Source organism: Thamnophis elegans, chromosome 1, assembly GCF_009769535.1.
Source record: "Thamnophis elegans isolate rThaEle1 chromosome 1, rThaEle1.pri, whole genome shotgun sequence".
Classification (NCBI taxonomy): Eukaryota; Metazoa; Chordata; class Lepidosauria; order Squamata; family Colubridae; genus Thamnophis; species Thamnophis elegans.
Window position 1 is genome coordinate 158,567,017 of NC_045541.1, and position 14,970 is coordinate 158,581,986.

At 43.5% G+C, this 14,970-nt stretch overlaps 1 protein-coding gene across 1 annotated transcript in view; it reads left to right on the forward strand.

Annotated features, from left to right (window-relative positions):
- The first annotated feature begins 12,660 nt into the window (after positions 1–12,660).
- The window catches only part of GNG2 (G protein subunit gamma 2), a 57,540-nt gene continuing 55,230 nt past the window's right edge, over positions 12,661–14,970 (forward strand). Inside the window, exon 1 of the mRNA XM_032228287.1 lies at positions 12,661–12,897. The gene's annotated coding sequence lies outside the window, so the exon portion shown is untranslated. The remainder of the gene's footprint in view (positions 12,898–14,970) is intronic.

The following is a 14,970-nucleotide window of genomic DNA, read 5'->3' on the forward strand; positions in this document are numbered from 1 at the left end:
GACTTAGAGCCATTTGTTTAGCGACCATACAAAGTTACCACAGCACTGATAAAAGTGGCTTACAACCAGTCCTTGCACTTACAACCATCATAGCACACCAAAATCACAGGATCAAAATTCAGATACTCGGCAACTGACATGCCTTTACGATGTCGCAGTGTCCCAGGGTGACGTGTTTCGCATTTGCAACCTTCCCAACCAGCTTCTGACAAGCAAAGTCAATTGGAGGGAAGCCTGATTTGCCTCACAATCATGTGATTTACTTAACAACTGCAGTTTTAAACATGGCAGAAAAGGGTTGTAAAATCTGACACAACTCGCTTAACAACCACCTTACTTAGCAACAGGAATTTCGGTTCCCGTTGTGGTTGTAAGTTGACTTGTACAGGAAAGAACATAGTTCTCCCTAGTCAACCACTGTGCCCAGCCCATCTCCAACTGCCTCGATTCTTGTCCTGCTATTGGAGCCAGATGGAATCTGGGAAGAGAGAGTGAGGCTGACTCTGCACATCTCTCCCTCTCCTCAATCCAATTCACGCGCCAGTCTTGACATCCCAGATACCAAGGTCCTATTTGAATACAATGGGCGAACATCATCAACCATCAATCCACACTAAGGAATATGTTCACCAGGATTCCCATCCCATCTGGGAATGAGGCAGGTGCTCAAGATTATGGAGCGGCTGCTGCAACCGTAACAACAGCAATTGTTTTGCAGCATATTCTGTTCCAATTTAGGACTGCCTGGGACATTGACTGAGTTAAAGAGGACCTCTTTATAGCCTAACAGGCAAGATTTATACACCTGTGCGTCTCTGACTTGACCCTCTATCAGCGTCTCTTTTGGAAATCCCAATTTGAAGTTCTGCAATTTCAATTTCAATCACTCGGTGGCAATGTAAGCAAGGACTTGGATTTTTAAAAGAATAAACTGCCCTTGAATGGTTTTGAAATGAGTGGTTATTTTATGGTTACCTCCGTGAAGTTTCTACCTACGGTAGTTTCCTTTTTGCAAGAATGTTTCTTTGTTTGTTTTCCTTTTACTTTGCCATCCAAACACTAGTTAGTCTTAGGAGAACCTTAATCAAAGTTTAATAAATTGGTTGGGTCCAGGCATTGCTAGGTCTGAGTTCACACGGCAAAGAAAGACAGAAACCATTAATGCAGAGTTTATGCATCTCACTTGTTCTTCTTCTGTTTCATACTTCAATAAAAGTTTCTTTATTTTAGCAATCGCATATTCATCATTTGTACACAGTTGCATTTCAAATCAGCCATGTGTGTGTGTGTGTTTTTTTTTTCTTGAAAACCTGCATACAAACAGATTTGGGATCTGGCGGCAAATGTAAAATGTTGAAGCTCTCTTGCAGGTACTTCCTGACAAAATGATACTACAGACAGCAGCTCGTCCATTTATAGTGTAGGAAGTTATCACCCAGCCCACTCCCAGAAAAATGAAACATCCTAGGAAATATTGAAAAGGCAGAATATTTCACATCTCTGGATGTGAAAAGAAAGAAACATGTTTTAAAAGACAGAATAGCTGCCTGTAGCTTCCTGCCCATCCCCACTTTGTCAATGGGCCATTAAGAAGGCCAAGCTAGTCCCTTTACATAATAAAGACTTCTCCACTTCAGCTCCAGGAGAATGGGATTAAGACATGATAATATTGGCCCTTTTACCCAACTCGCCACATGGCATCTGAGAACTCAACCAAACCTGGATTCCAAATGCAGCCTAGAGAGTTGCCCCTGCATGGCCCCAAGGGAGTCTGACAACCAATCAGAATACAAGCTCAAGATCAAAGGCCAGAGAGGGCATAAAACCAGGGACTCAACATCTCGGTCCTTCCTTCTCTTTTCTCCACCAACATTGAAGCATGTGATCACCTTTTCTGTTCAGGACTCAAGCCACGTGGTCCTGTCCACCAATAAACCATCTTTCCAAGCAGCCTCCATGTCTCCAGTGTCTTTTTCCCCACTTGGAGCCGAACCCAGAAGGACATTTCTTTCATCAATGGAAATGCCTGAGTGATGCTGGAAGACATTAAGACTAGGGAAAAGGTAAAGAGGGCCAAATCTGTGGATTGGAGAAACATCATCAATGGAATCACTGTGCCTTGATGGGACTTTCCATTCCATCAAAAAAAAAAAAACTTTATCTCTGTCCTTACTCTACAGAAGTATTGGCCCAGGATCAACTTACAACTTACAAACTATCCCTTCCATTTCTTCTCTATAAATGTAGGAAGTTAGCACCCACCCCTTTCCTAGAAAAATGAAATATTTTAGGAAATATTCAAAGAGCAGAATATTTCCCCTAAAAGGGAGGCAGAAACTCACACACACACACCCCACCTTTGTCAATGGGCCATTAAGGCCTGGGCCAGTCTATTCTACATAACAAAGATCTACATCCTTCAGCCAAAGCCATAATAGGAATCCCAAAGCCCTTTCATTACATCATCATCCAACAAGGCTCAACCAAGCCTGGGACACAGACAACCTACAAAGTTACCACTGCATGGCCCCATAGGAGTCTGACAACCTATCAGAATACAAACTCAAATTCAAAAGCCCAGAGAGGGCATAAAACTCCAGCACTCTCAGCAAATCTTCCCCCTTTTTTTTTGCCCAGGACCTCAAACCATGTGGTTCATCATTAAACCATCTTTCCAAACAGCTACCATGTTTCCAGTGTCTTTCTCCCTACTTGGAACTGAACGCAGAAGGACATTTCTTCCGACACACCCTTGGACTGAATATATATTTATTTCACGATCAGGATCCAAACTATATCATCAGCTCCCCTCTCTGGCAAGCACTTGACTATTCCAACAGGAAAGTGTGCTGTTCTGCAGTGAACAGCTGTGCATTTGATGGGAGGCAAAAAATAATATATAACCAACACCGTTTCCCTTCTTTCCATGGCAACCAAAATTGTTAGGCCAAGTAGAATGAGCTCCTCTGTGAAGAAAGATTGTGACTGTGCAGAAGGAGGAATGAGATATTTAGGAAAAAAAATATAGGAACAAGGGAGAAAATAATGGAGATGCACAGAGTTTTTCATAGCGTGGGGAAAGGACATCCAAGTCCCCCACACTTTCAAAATACATGAAGCTGAGCTAGAGTAGATTTAAGAGAAACAAAATACCAGTCAATGGAATTCCTTACCACAATATGGATTGGTGTCCATGAACCTGGCTGATATAATGATTTATTATTGGATTTATCCAGATTATATTATACAAGTGGTGGATACTCCAGCACTGGAGATATTTAAGAAGAGATTGGACAACCATTTGTCTGAAATTGGAATAGGGTCTTCTGCGGGCAAAGGGTTCACCTCCAAGTTCCCTTCTAACTTTGTTCTTTTATTATATAGAAAAAAGAGATTATCCGTGTCAGCAGTCCTCATGAAATCTGCAAGATCAGAATTTATGAGGACGCGTGTTCCAGGAACAGGTTTCGGCTGCTGCTACTGCCAGTTCGCTCAGGGATGCACCCCGCAAGCCTGCACTTGATGCGTGCTGTGCACGCATGTGCAGTACAACAAAAATTGCTCTGTGCATGTGCAGAAGGCAAAAACAAGATGGTGGCAACTACGGGGGTTCAGGGGCGTGGCAAGCCTGGATCGCTGCCAGTTCTAGCGACCCAGGCCGCCAAGTTACTACCGGTTCGGCCGAACCAGGCTGAACCAGTACGAACCCACCTCTGACATCTTCTTGGAACAGGTGTTTGGTTCTGAAAGCAAAAAAGAAAAAGGTCAGATTACTTCAGACGACAATTTAAAGGCGACCTTAAGATGTTTAGAAGTGTCAGAAAAGCAAAAGCTCAAAATAAGCTGCGATTGGGGAAGGCTTTAGATATGCTCAGGAAATAAAAGAATCGCTGGTCACTAAAGATGATAACAAGCTAAAAGGGATCGTAGGAAGTTAGCACCCACCCCTCTCCTAGAAGAATGAAATATTTTAGGAAATATTTTAAAAAAGGCAGAATATTACATTTCCCTGGATGAGAAAAGGAGAAACATGTTTTAAAAACAAAGCAGCTCCCTGCACTCCCCCCCCCCACACCTTTGTCAATGGGCCATTAAGGTCTGAGCCAGTCTATTCTACATAACAAAGATCTACCTACTTCAGGCAGAGCCATAATATGAATCCCAAAGCCGTTTCATTACATCATCACCCAGCAACAGCTCAACCAAACTTGGGACTCAAAAGACAGACAGCTTACAAAGTTAGCTAAGACCCCTGCTCCCTGACCACCAATCAGAGTGCATTTCTTGCACAGGAACGGGAAGCTCTGTGGTGGGTCCCAGAGGACATATAAAACCAGGGCACTCTTAGTATCTCTTCCCTTTTTTCCCCAGGACCTCAAACCATGTGGTCCTGTTCACCATTAAAAACTATCTTTCCAAACAGCCACCATATTTCCAATGCCTTTTTCCCCACTTGGAACTGAAACCAGAAGGACATTTCTTCCAACAGAATCAAAGGAAAAGAGAATTAATTGTCTCCTCTCCTGGTCAGTCTTCAACAAGAAAGTACAGGTTGCACCAGAAAAATGGTGGAGAGCAAGATGAAGAATCAGCATTGAAGGTTGAAGTTGCTAGCAATATGGTTTGGAAATGTCTATTTCACTTTGAATTAGTTTAAGCCTCCAAAGCAGGATGAACTCCTCTGATTGGACTTTACTGTATTACCTTTAGGAGAACTGGGGAAGAGCCTGATGATTAGGGCAGAGCAAATCTATATTTAAAAAGTGGGAAAGGAACTACCCAATCTGACACTGTTAAATGGGAAGCACAGATCGTGAAATGGCTGATCTGTACATATCTTGGATATTGTTAAAATTACCAGAAGTTTCCATAGATTGTTAGGATCGACTCTTGCCACACCTTGGATGATCCATCCACATGTGTTTGTACCAGAATGAAGACAGCTCATACCCTATTTTTCAAGGACAGAAATGTAGAATGTCAAAGTTAATCCACTCCCCAACCCTTGTGAAGGCAGACTTTAGAAGCCCTGGTGGCACAGTGGTTAGGAAGCATCATTGCAGGCTGATTCTGCCCACAGCCTGGAGTTCGATCCTGTCGGGGCTCAAGGTCAACTCAGCCTTTCCTCCTTCTGAGGTCAGTGAAACAAGGACCCAGATAGTTGGGGGCAATATGCTGATATTTGCAAACTGCTTAGAGGGGGCTATAAAGCACTGTGAAGCGGTGTCTTAAGTCTATGTGCTACTGTTACTGCTATTGCTATTTCTACTTCTGCCAGAACAAACCGTGCCAAGCACTCAGTCTGCAGAAAATCATTCTGGTAAGTTTGGGGAATGGGGGCTCAACTGTGTTACTATTGGCCACCATAAGGCTATGTGGATACAGCCCTTCTCTGGTCCCTGGCTACTGGTTTTCAGGGCCATTCATCATCTTTTGTAGCAGGGGAGTAAAGGCTTTCCCACTATGCCATCTCCCATTATGCCAAACAGTCCTTTCCCCATTTCTCTTGCCAATGTAGGGATGGCAGAAGAAGCAGAGATGACTCAGATTGGGCTTTTGGGAGCCAAAATCCAGCACCATGGCAGGGGGAGGAAAAGGCCTGTCAAGAGTATTGACTTCACCCATAGTTCTAGTATTATGAGATAAACCCAGGAACACAGCGCACAGAGCCTTCAGGCAATTAATAGTGGTTTATATACAAATATATACAGACATACACTTGCAAAGATAAATCCCTTATCAGCTACGAACACAAGGAGAGAAAATGAGATACACGATGAGAGAGAGAAAATACCCTCTAATAGCCACCTATGTATAGACTTGTGTGGACCTCCCATCAGAGTCTTAAAAGGGTTATACCATAGCTGCAATAAATCATCCTCATTGCATCAGCCACATTGCATCAGCTTACATATTACAGCTTACAACCTTTCATCAGCTGGCAGCTATTAAATCCTCAGTACCTGATAAGGCCTCTGTTTACCGGTTCTCCAATCTCTGAAGGATCAGTGAACTGGCAAACTGACAAGACAAAAGAGCTATTCTTCTCCACTTCTCCCCCACTTCGCTTGTTACCCATTCTCAGTTAGAGGAGAGCAAAGGGGAGGAACACTTTTTAGGCAACTGTTCTCTGGGCACCAAATCGCACAGGAGAACAATTGAATGGCAGAGATGCTGCCTGCAGGAATATTTCCTCCACAACACAACTGCCTGCCATTCCCACCACCAGCTTACAGACTGCAGTAGCTAAGGTACAGGGGCCTTTTTATGCACATAATGTTGGTCAATTGGTACCTCTGGAGTTCTTTTGCATAGGATTCCTTACAGGACTGTAAGCAATATTGCCTTTCAGGAGCGATCTGGTTCGGCAGGCAGCCCTAAGAAGAAGCCAAGGGGAAGCAGAAAGACTTCAGAAGAAACGCAATGAAGTTACCCGTGACTTTCTTGCTGAGTTGCATGCAATGCTTCCTCAAGTTTTTTGAGGAAGCCATGATCAGCTTCATTAAAGAGCCTACAGAAAAGCTGCTGGTTGCCCCAATGGGCAAAACTACCCATAGGAGTCTTCTCAACATCTTCAATATCCACAGGCAGTTTTGGGAGGCTTAGAAAGCAGTTTTTCAGCTGTCACACTGGGTGGTAAAGGGATCATTTTGGTGCTGGGAGAACTAGCACCAAAGCAGCTCATTTTTTCAATTTCTCTCCCCATACAAGGGTGGCAAGAGAAGGTGGGAGAATGGGAGTCTGTGGAAATCAGTGACTTGACAGCAGTAGATAAGTAGGTCTTCTGCTGCCAGAAACTGGCATCAAAGGTGGCCTTTCCCATCCCATTCTTTTTTCCCAGTGATTTCAATATGGATAGAACCCCTATTCTACTGGTTGCTCAGGCACAATAGAAGTGGAAGTATAGTTAGAACCATGGTGGCAGAGTGGTTAGAGTGCAGTACTGCAGGCTACGTCTGCTGACTGCTGGCTGACTGCAATTTGGCAGATCAAATCTCACCAGGCTCAAGGTTGACTCAGCCTTCCATCCTTCCGAGGTGGGTAAATCGAGAAGCCAAATTGTTGGGGGCATTGTGCTTACTCTGTAAGCTGCTTAGAGCTGCGTAAAAGCACTATGAAGTATATAAGTCTAAGTGCTATTGCTATAGTTCGCATTTGCTATTTCTGCAGACTCCTGCACAAGTTAGCAGCATATGTGTAGAAAAGCCCCAATTTTATCTCAATTGGGCAGATAACTTCTTTAGTAAATTGTGAGAATGCTTGAGCTATAAAATATCTTGATATTATTTTCAACTATAAAGCTTCCCCATTGCACTATGCTTAGCAAGCTAGTTCAATGTGAGATGAACATCATGACAAGTTGATATACTCAGATTACGTAAAGAGTGATTAACAAAAGTTTCTTATCAAATTGGTGTCAAGGTTCCAAATAGCATTCAAAATTAAATCAGAGTCCAAGGCAAATGATTCCTCAAAGTTCAAATTTATTAAGAGAGCCATGTTGGCACATCTGGGAAAACCCGAATCTGAAGGCTTCCCCGTTTTCCCACCCAGTTGGAAGTTTAAGATCTTGCCCCCACACCCACAAGTCCGTCACATGGTCCAATCTGCCACTGCCATGCTGGCAGTTTCACCCATCCAGTTCCGGCCAGGTGCAGAGACAAAGGATGACCTTGGCTTTCTAGAAAGAATTTTGTTATGGCTACATATCCAACTCCGTATAATCCCCCCTTCCATTTTCTCACAATAGAATATGCATAGTAGAATAATAAAAAGTGTGGCAGGCCTGAGGTCCAAAAAAAGAAAAGATGGCTGCAGGCTTGAAAATTGGAGTGAAATACCAACTTAGGTACTATAAGATTCTTTTCTGGACTCAGTACCATTCATGCTTTATGTCTTAAGTGAAAAGGTAGAGAGGAAATTTACAGATAACACAAAACTGTGTTATTCTCAGTCATCCAGATCATGGTTGTCCCAAAGTTGCTTTTTCAAGAGGCTTCTGGATTTTCTTTGAAGAAGTTTTGCTTTCTGAAGAAGCTTCTTGGATGAGAAACAAAACGTCTTCAAAGAAAAACCAGAAAGTCCAGTTGTCTCTTGAAAAAGCAACTTTGGGATAAGAATCAGATGTTAGGGAGAAACTCATAGCCTCCAAGATAAAGAATTAGCAGCTGGGTACCTCAAAGACAGCAGGCCATTCATTCTGAAGAACTCCACTCATTCTGAAGATAAGTAAAGCTATATATAGTAAGTATAGCAATATAATTTCGCAAACGCACACCTGAGTCTAAAATTATCTAACTATCCTGGTTCTGCTTAGCTTTTTTTTCCCCCCTGTATTTTTCTTCACCTGGAATACCCCTAAAGAATACAGAGTGAAATGAACTTGAAAAAGGAAGATAATGTAAGAAAAATAACTAACGTTCTTCAAATATTTATTCATTCATACTTTGAAAAGATAATTCTGCATATCTTCATCTTTTGTGTGCCCACCTTCCATTTATTCTTACTCTCCTGCAGAATCTCCACTGGCTGCCCAATTCCCACACAGTGACCCTGAGGGGCATATAGCATTAGAAATCGGCAATATAAAAAACCCCGAAGCCCCATCTTCCATGTCACCAAGGAACACAATCATATCAGCCACTTGATCATTTCCAAACCAACCTGAAGTCTCCAGGCCCATTGGCAAAAATTTCCAGAAAAGTAACAAGAAGGGCACAAACTTTATTTCCAGGGGAATTATGTTCCAAAATGAAGGAGCCACTACAGAGAAGGCCCTTTTTCTAGATCCCATCAGGTGTACTTCATTAATAGATGGGACCCACTACATACCCTGCCTTCACACTGTGGTGGGCCCGGTCAATTATTGAGAGGGGTGGTCTTCAATTAACCTGGCCCTAAGCCATATAAGGTTTTAAAACAGGGGTGAAATATACTTACCTTCACTCCCAGTTTGCAAATGTGAGCATACGCGCCACCCCCGCGCATGCTCAGGACCTTCCGCACATGAGCAGAGCATTAAAAACAGATGTGATGACGTCCAGGTGGGTGGGCGGAGCCTGATACCCAGCGCACCTGCAAAGGTAAATAGAATAGCGAGGTGGGGGATTCACTGTGCTACATGATTTAGGTTAGCTAGAAAGCAGGAAATCCTGCTTTCTAGCTACCGTATTTTTCAAAGTATAAGACGCAGAGGAGTATAAGACGCACCAAGATTTTGAAGAGGCAAATTTTAAAAAATGCAGCTCTCCCCAAAACGGCCCATTTTTTGTGAAAACAGGCCCATTTTTTTTGTCAAAAAAAAGGGCATGAATAGCTTTTAGGAGGCTTATATAATGTTCCTGGGGGCTGGGGGGGGGCAAAACCGAGCAAAAGGCCCATTTTTCGATCATTCCTGTCCTCCCCAGCCCCCAGGACCACTCTATAAGCCTCCTGAAGGCTCTGCATGGGCATTTTAGTAAAGGGGGCGGGGTTTGGGGAGGCCAAAAATGTTGTATTCAGTGTATAATACGCATCCAGATTTTCACTCTCTTTTTTGAGGAAAAAAGATGCATCTTATACTCCAAAAAATATGGTAATATAAATCGCGTGCCACAGTTGATTGTCAGAAATACCGGTTCGCCTGAACCAGCAGAATTTGGGCAAAACGGTAGCTTTTTTTACTACCGGTTCAGGCAAACCGGTCCGAATTGGTAACATGTCACCTCTGCTTTAAAGGTGATAACCAGTGTCTTGGATTGCATTTAGAAGCAAATTGGCAACCAGTGCAGCTCCTGCAGAAGAATAAGAATAAATGGAAGGATGCCACCCAGAAGATGAAGGTGTGCACAGTTTTCAAAGCGCAAGTCTTGGGATAATGTATTTAAATTACATGAAAGTATGTATGTGGAATGTTGGAAACAAATTATTGATCATAACCAGCAGTTGACATGAAACCAAGAGCTGTGAAAAGCAGAGGACTTCCCTTCAGCAGATGTTTTCAAGCAGAGGAAAGACACCTGTCTGTCTGGGGTCCTTTAAAAACATCTGTCAGTCTGAAGTTGAGCTCGATTACCTTGGAGCTCCCTTCCAGTTCTGTGATTCCAATTCTGGATTTTACTCCTATTCTACTATCTCTAACACTATTAGACAACACGGTATCAACAGTAGAGACCTCCAAGTTTCTGGGTTCTCTAATCTCCCAGGATTTGAGATGGACACCTAACATTAGAGCCATCATTAAAAAGGCACAAGAAGAATGTTCTTCCTGTGTCAACTCAGAAGGTTCAGACTGCTCCAGGAGCTGTTGATGTCGTGACCCGTCAAAACCGCGGTAGACAAAAGCGCGCTCGACGAAAGCGCGTACATGACGTCATCAGCAACGCGACGAAAAAAAATAAAAATAAATTAAATTGAAATTAAAATAAAATTAAAGCAAGCTGATTCACATAAAGGTAAGGGTTAGGTTTAGGTTAAGGGTTAGGGTTAGGTTTAGGGTTACGTTAAGCGTTAGGGTTAGGTTTAGGGTTAGGTTAAGGGTTAGGTTTAGGGTTAGGTTTAGGGTTAGGTTTAGGGTTAGGTTTGGGGGGGTTAGGGTAAGGTTTTTGCTTTAATTTTAAATTTACCGCTCACAGCGCGATGTTTTCGTCGCGCTGTGATGACGTCACTTACGCGCTTTCGTTGAGCGCGCTTTTGTCTACCGCGGTTTTGTGGTGGAACCGTTGATGTAGGTCTATAGAGGAATTATTGAGGCTGCCATTTGAACTTCTATAGCTGTCTGTTTTGGTACAGCAGCCAAACGGGACAGGTACAGACTTCAACTGCTAGTTAGGACTGCAGAAAAAAAAAATATTTGCAACCAGCCTTCCTTCCTTTGAGGACCTGGATACTGCAGGGGTCAAAAAGGAGGCTGAGAAAATATCTACAGACCCTCCTCATATCTCAGACATAAACTGTTTCAAGTTCAGCCCTTCAGAACACCTCTATAAGGCAATCGCATGCCAAAACAACGAGACACAACTAGTTTTCCCCCCTGGTGCCATCACTGCTGAGCACCTAATTACCACAATTCTGTCTTGTGTGTAACAATGTTTACCCATACAGTACAGCTGTCTTACTATTATCTTTCTCATCTTTTCTACTACCTTCTTCTATTATGGCATCTTATGATTGTATTACTTCATTGTTTGTATGTAGACTGAGAACTTACATTTGTGTGTTCAATCACATTTGACCAATAAAGCTATTCTATTCTATTCTTATTTCTATTTCTATTCTTCCATTTATATTCCATTCTGCATAGTGAGATGGGCAACTATATGCATCAAATCAATAAGCTGGTGATTTCTGTCACATATTCTCATGGTGCAATAACTGGTTGCAAGCAGTGCTATTTTGAATTAGTTTATAGCATCCCTTTCCTCCTAAACCATCAGCGATAGAAGAGATGGGCAGGCCTGCTTTCTGAAGGTTGGGTGAGACAGAGGTGTCTCAGATTTCTAAATGTCCTGTGTGTGGTAGTGGAGGACGCATGGAGAAATGTCACTTGCCTCCACATACCCCGAAGGATTGGAGCGTCTCCACCTCAATGTCTGCAGAGCGGACATTAATACACTCGAGCGAGATACTTCACAAGAAGAGTCCTCCGCTACTCTGCTCGCAACAGAATCCCTTATACCACCAAGCTTGAAATTTTGGGCAACTTACAACTATGTCGCCTTCAGTCTGACTTAAGTTAGTACATAAAATTATCCACTACAATGCCCTACCTGTCAATGACTACTTCAACTTCAACCACGACAATACGCGAGCCCACATTAGATACAAACTTAAGGTAAACCCCTCCAAACTCGACTGCAGAAAATACGACTTCAGCAACAGAGTGTTCAATGCCTGGAATGCTCTACCTGACTCTGTTGTTTCTTCCCCCAAACCCCCATAACTTTAACCTTAGACTCTCTACTGTCGACCTCACCCCATTCCTAAGAGGTCTGTAAGGGGCATGCATAAGAGCCGAGGTGGCGCAGTGGTTAAATGCAGCACTGCAGGCTACTTCAGCTGATTGCAGTTCTGCAGTTTGGCTGTTCAAATCTCACCCGCTCAGGGTTGACTCAGCCTTCCATCCTTCCGAGGTGGGTAAAATGAGGACCCGGATTGTGGGGGCAATATGCTGACTCTGTAAACCGCTTAGAGAGGGCTGCAAGCCCTATGAAGCGGTATATAAGTCTAACTGCTATTGCTATAAGCACACCAATGTGCCTACCGCCCCTGTCCTAACGTTACTTTTTATTAGCATCCATTTCATGTATCCAAAACCATGCTTATACATATATATGTTGTCTAATACATATACTTGATGAAATAAATAAAATAAATAAACTCCCACTAAATACATTTAAAAGAATTCAAAGCTGTAATGTTCTGGTGCTGCTAAGAGAAGGACTTTAGAAAGAGGTTGATATCGCTCAAAAAATGAAAACAGGGGAGCTGGAGAAAAAAACCTTCCGCCCTTTTTTTAAAGAAGCTAAGGATTCGGGTAGAAAGATAGACTTGCAGACGAGTTGGGCAACCACAGGGGCTGCAAGTTAAGAACCAAAAACACCCCCTAGTAGCTTACAGGAGGAAGTGGTGGATGTTCCGTTTCCTGTACAACGAGGAGCTGATATCACACACACAAGACTGGGTGGGACTTTATTTGCAGGCTAAGGCGCTGCTCGCTCTTTGGCTAGCAGCTCGCTCCTCCGCTCCTCTGACCATCAGCTGTTGCTCCTAGCGGCGCACCCGGGCGACTTCGCCGCCTTCTTTCCACACCTCGCCATCTGGATCCAGGCGCAGAAGTCTCGGAGGGAAGGTGGTGTGTGTGTTTTTTTCCCTCGCCTGCCTTGCGCGGACGGCTCTCCGGGATCGCCTCTCCGCCAGGTAGATAAAGCGAAGCCGCGGAGAGAAGGTGCAGCTGTAAGCCGCCTTCTCCCACGCGGCGCGTGTTTCCCTTTGCTGCTCCAACGCGCCGCTCCTGCGTTCCGCCCATCCCCGCCTGATGGGTCCGGGAGAAAGTCGGAGATGCGGGAAATGAAGCGGGGATGGAGGGCAGGTTCGTCTTGCGAGGGGAAAGACCGAGCTGTTGCAACCCAGGAATTGGGAAATGAAAACCGACCGGCGCCTGGGCTTAGAGAGAGAGGGAGAGGAAGGCTTGACGGAGGAGCCTCCACCCCAGGCAGAGCAACTGCGAGACAAATGGATGAATGCTTTACACTCGCTCCAAGCGTGCGCCCCGGCTCTCTCTGGCTCGCATAACAAGTGTGTGTGTGTGAATGGGAATGAGTGGCAACTCCTTGCAAATCGCTTTCTGCTGTAGCTGCATTAAAATTGTGTTGCGGTGTCACCCCAGGGTTGCATTGCCCAGTTGTTAGGGCTAACTCGAAATAGGCGTGAATTCAACCCTATCCATTGCGCTCAAGATGGGGGTGGAGGAGTGATTTGCCCCCCCCAATTTCTCTTATGCATTTGTTCTCTGCAGCCCTCTTTGTTCAGATCAGGCATTGTTATATAACAACAATAACAATAACTAATAATAATGAGGAAGATGGGATGGGGTGGGGTGGGGGGTGGGTACTTGGATGGAGAGGTTTGATTCAGATTCAGATATATTTACTAGGTTGAGAGAAAGAGAAATTCCACCCACACTTAAAAATATCTCGTGCTTGGTATTGTCTGTTAAAGTTATTCCTGCTTCCCTTCCCTAGTGAAGCTGGCTGAGGGGGCAGAGGGGTGGGGTGGGGTGGAAAGATGAAAAAATGTGAATTGGGTCCTTCATCAGCAAAATATTTCTTCATGTTATGGGAATTTTTCTTGCTGCTGAGATTTTGGGTGGCTCTGTGGACTGGAAATCTACTAGGGTGGGAAAACCCTGATTGTGTTTAATCACATCATATTCAAGTGTAAAACAACCAAATGGGTGAGGAAGGGAGGGCTTTGTATTTATTTCTGGACCAGTGGGTAGATAGTAGGGTTTTTAAAGTGATTGTGTAGAATGAATGGGCAACCTGGCTGGATTTCTCTTGAAAGCAAATGGTTCCTCTTTATTCTTCTCCCATTCATAAAGTAGGCATGGGTGCATCTTTGCTGAATTCTAAAATTGTGGAAATAAGGCTTAGGGGCAAAACTATTAACAAAAGGCCATGAAAGAAATTTCAGACTGGGAGAACAAAGGCTGAATTTAGAAAAACCGCCTGTTAATCTGTGCGGAATGGAAATTAGCTGCTTTTCTGCTTCTTGCTTCATCTGTTTTAAAAGCTGGAGATTAGCTTCTCAACATATTCCCCCCCCCCCAAACTCTCGTTATTTATTTATTTTTCAAAATAGCACCGAATAATGCAAATGTCTCAGTTTTTATTTTCCTTGTGGGCAACTTCTTTTCAAAAAGCATTTTCAGAAGAAAGAGACATGGCGTGGATCAAACATGAAACTCTTCTTAATTCTGATTTCTTAGAAACGGAACGTGGCTTGTTGACAGAAGAGTAGGAAGTAATTATAGCAAAATAAGCATCTTTTTCTCTCTCTCTTTTTTTTTCTGATGTTGAAACTAGGGAGCCCAAACGTGCAGTGCAATATCTGCTCAGAAATGTCCCACTGAGTTCAGGGAGGGTGGAGTGGACGGAAATCTAATTTGCAAGGCAGCAACTTAGAGAAATAAACTGCAAGGGGAAAAAAACAGTTTACAAATCCATTTATTTTTTATGAAATAAGCTCTGCATCCTCTCTCCACTCCTAGCTTTTCTCACATTAATCATGCATTATGGTAACCCATAAAAGTTAATGGTGTTGAGCATCTGGATATATGAGTAACCATTGCGGGAGGTACCTGTTGTTTCTTGTCCATAAGGGGAACCATTTATAATTCCTCCCTCCACCCATAATATATTTAAGTGATTTCTGCAGCGACATCAGTTCCCGTGATCTCTCTTGTGAGCGGTTATGTCTGCAAGCTTCCTG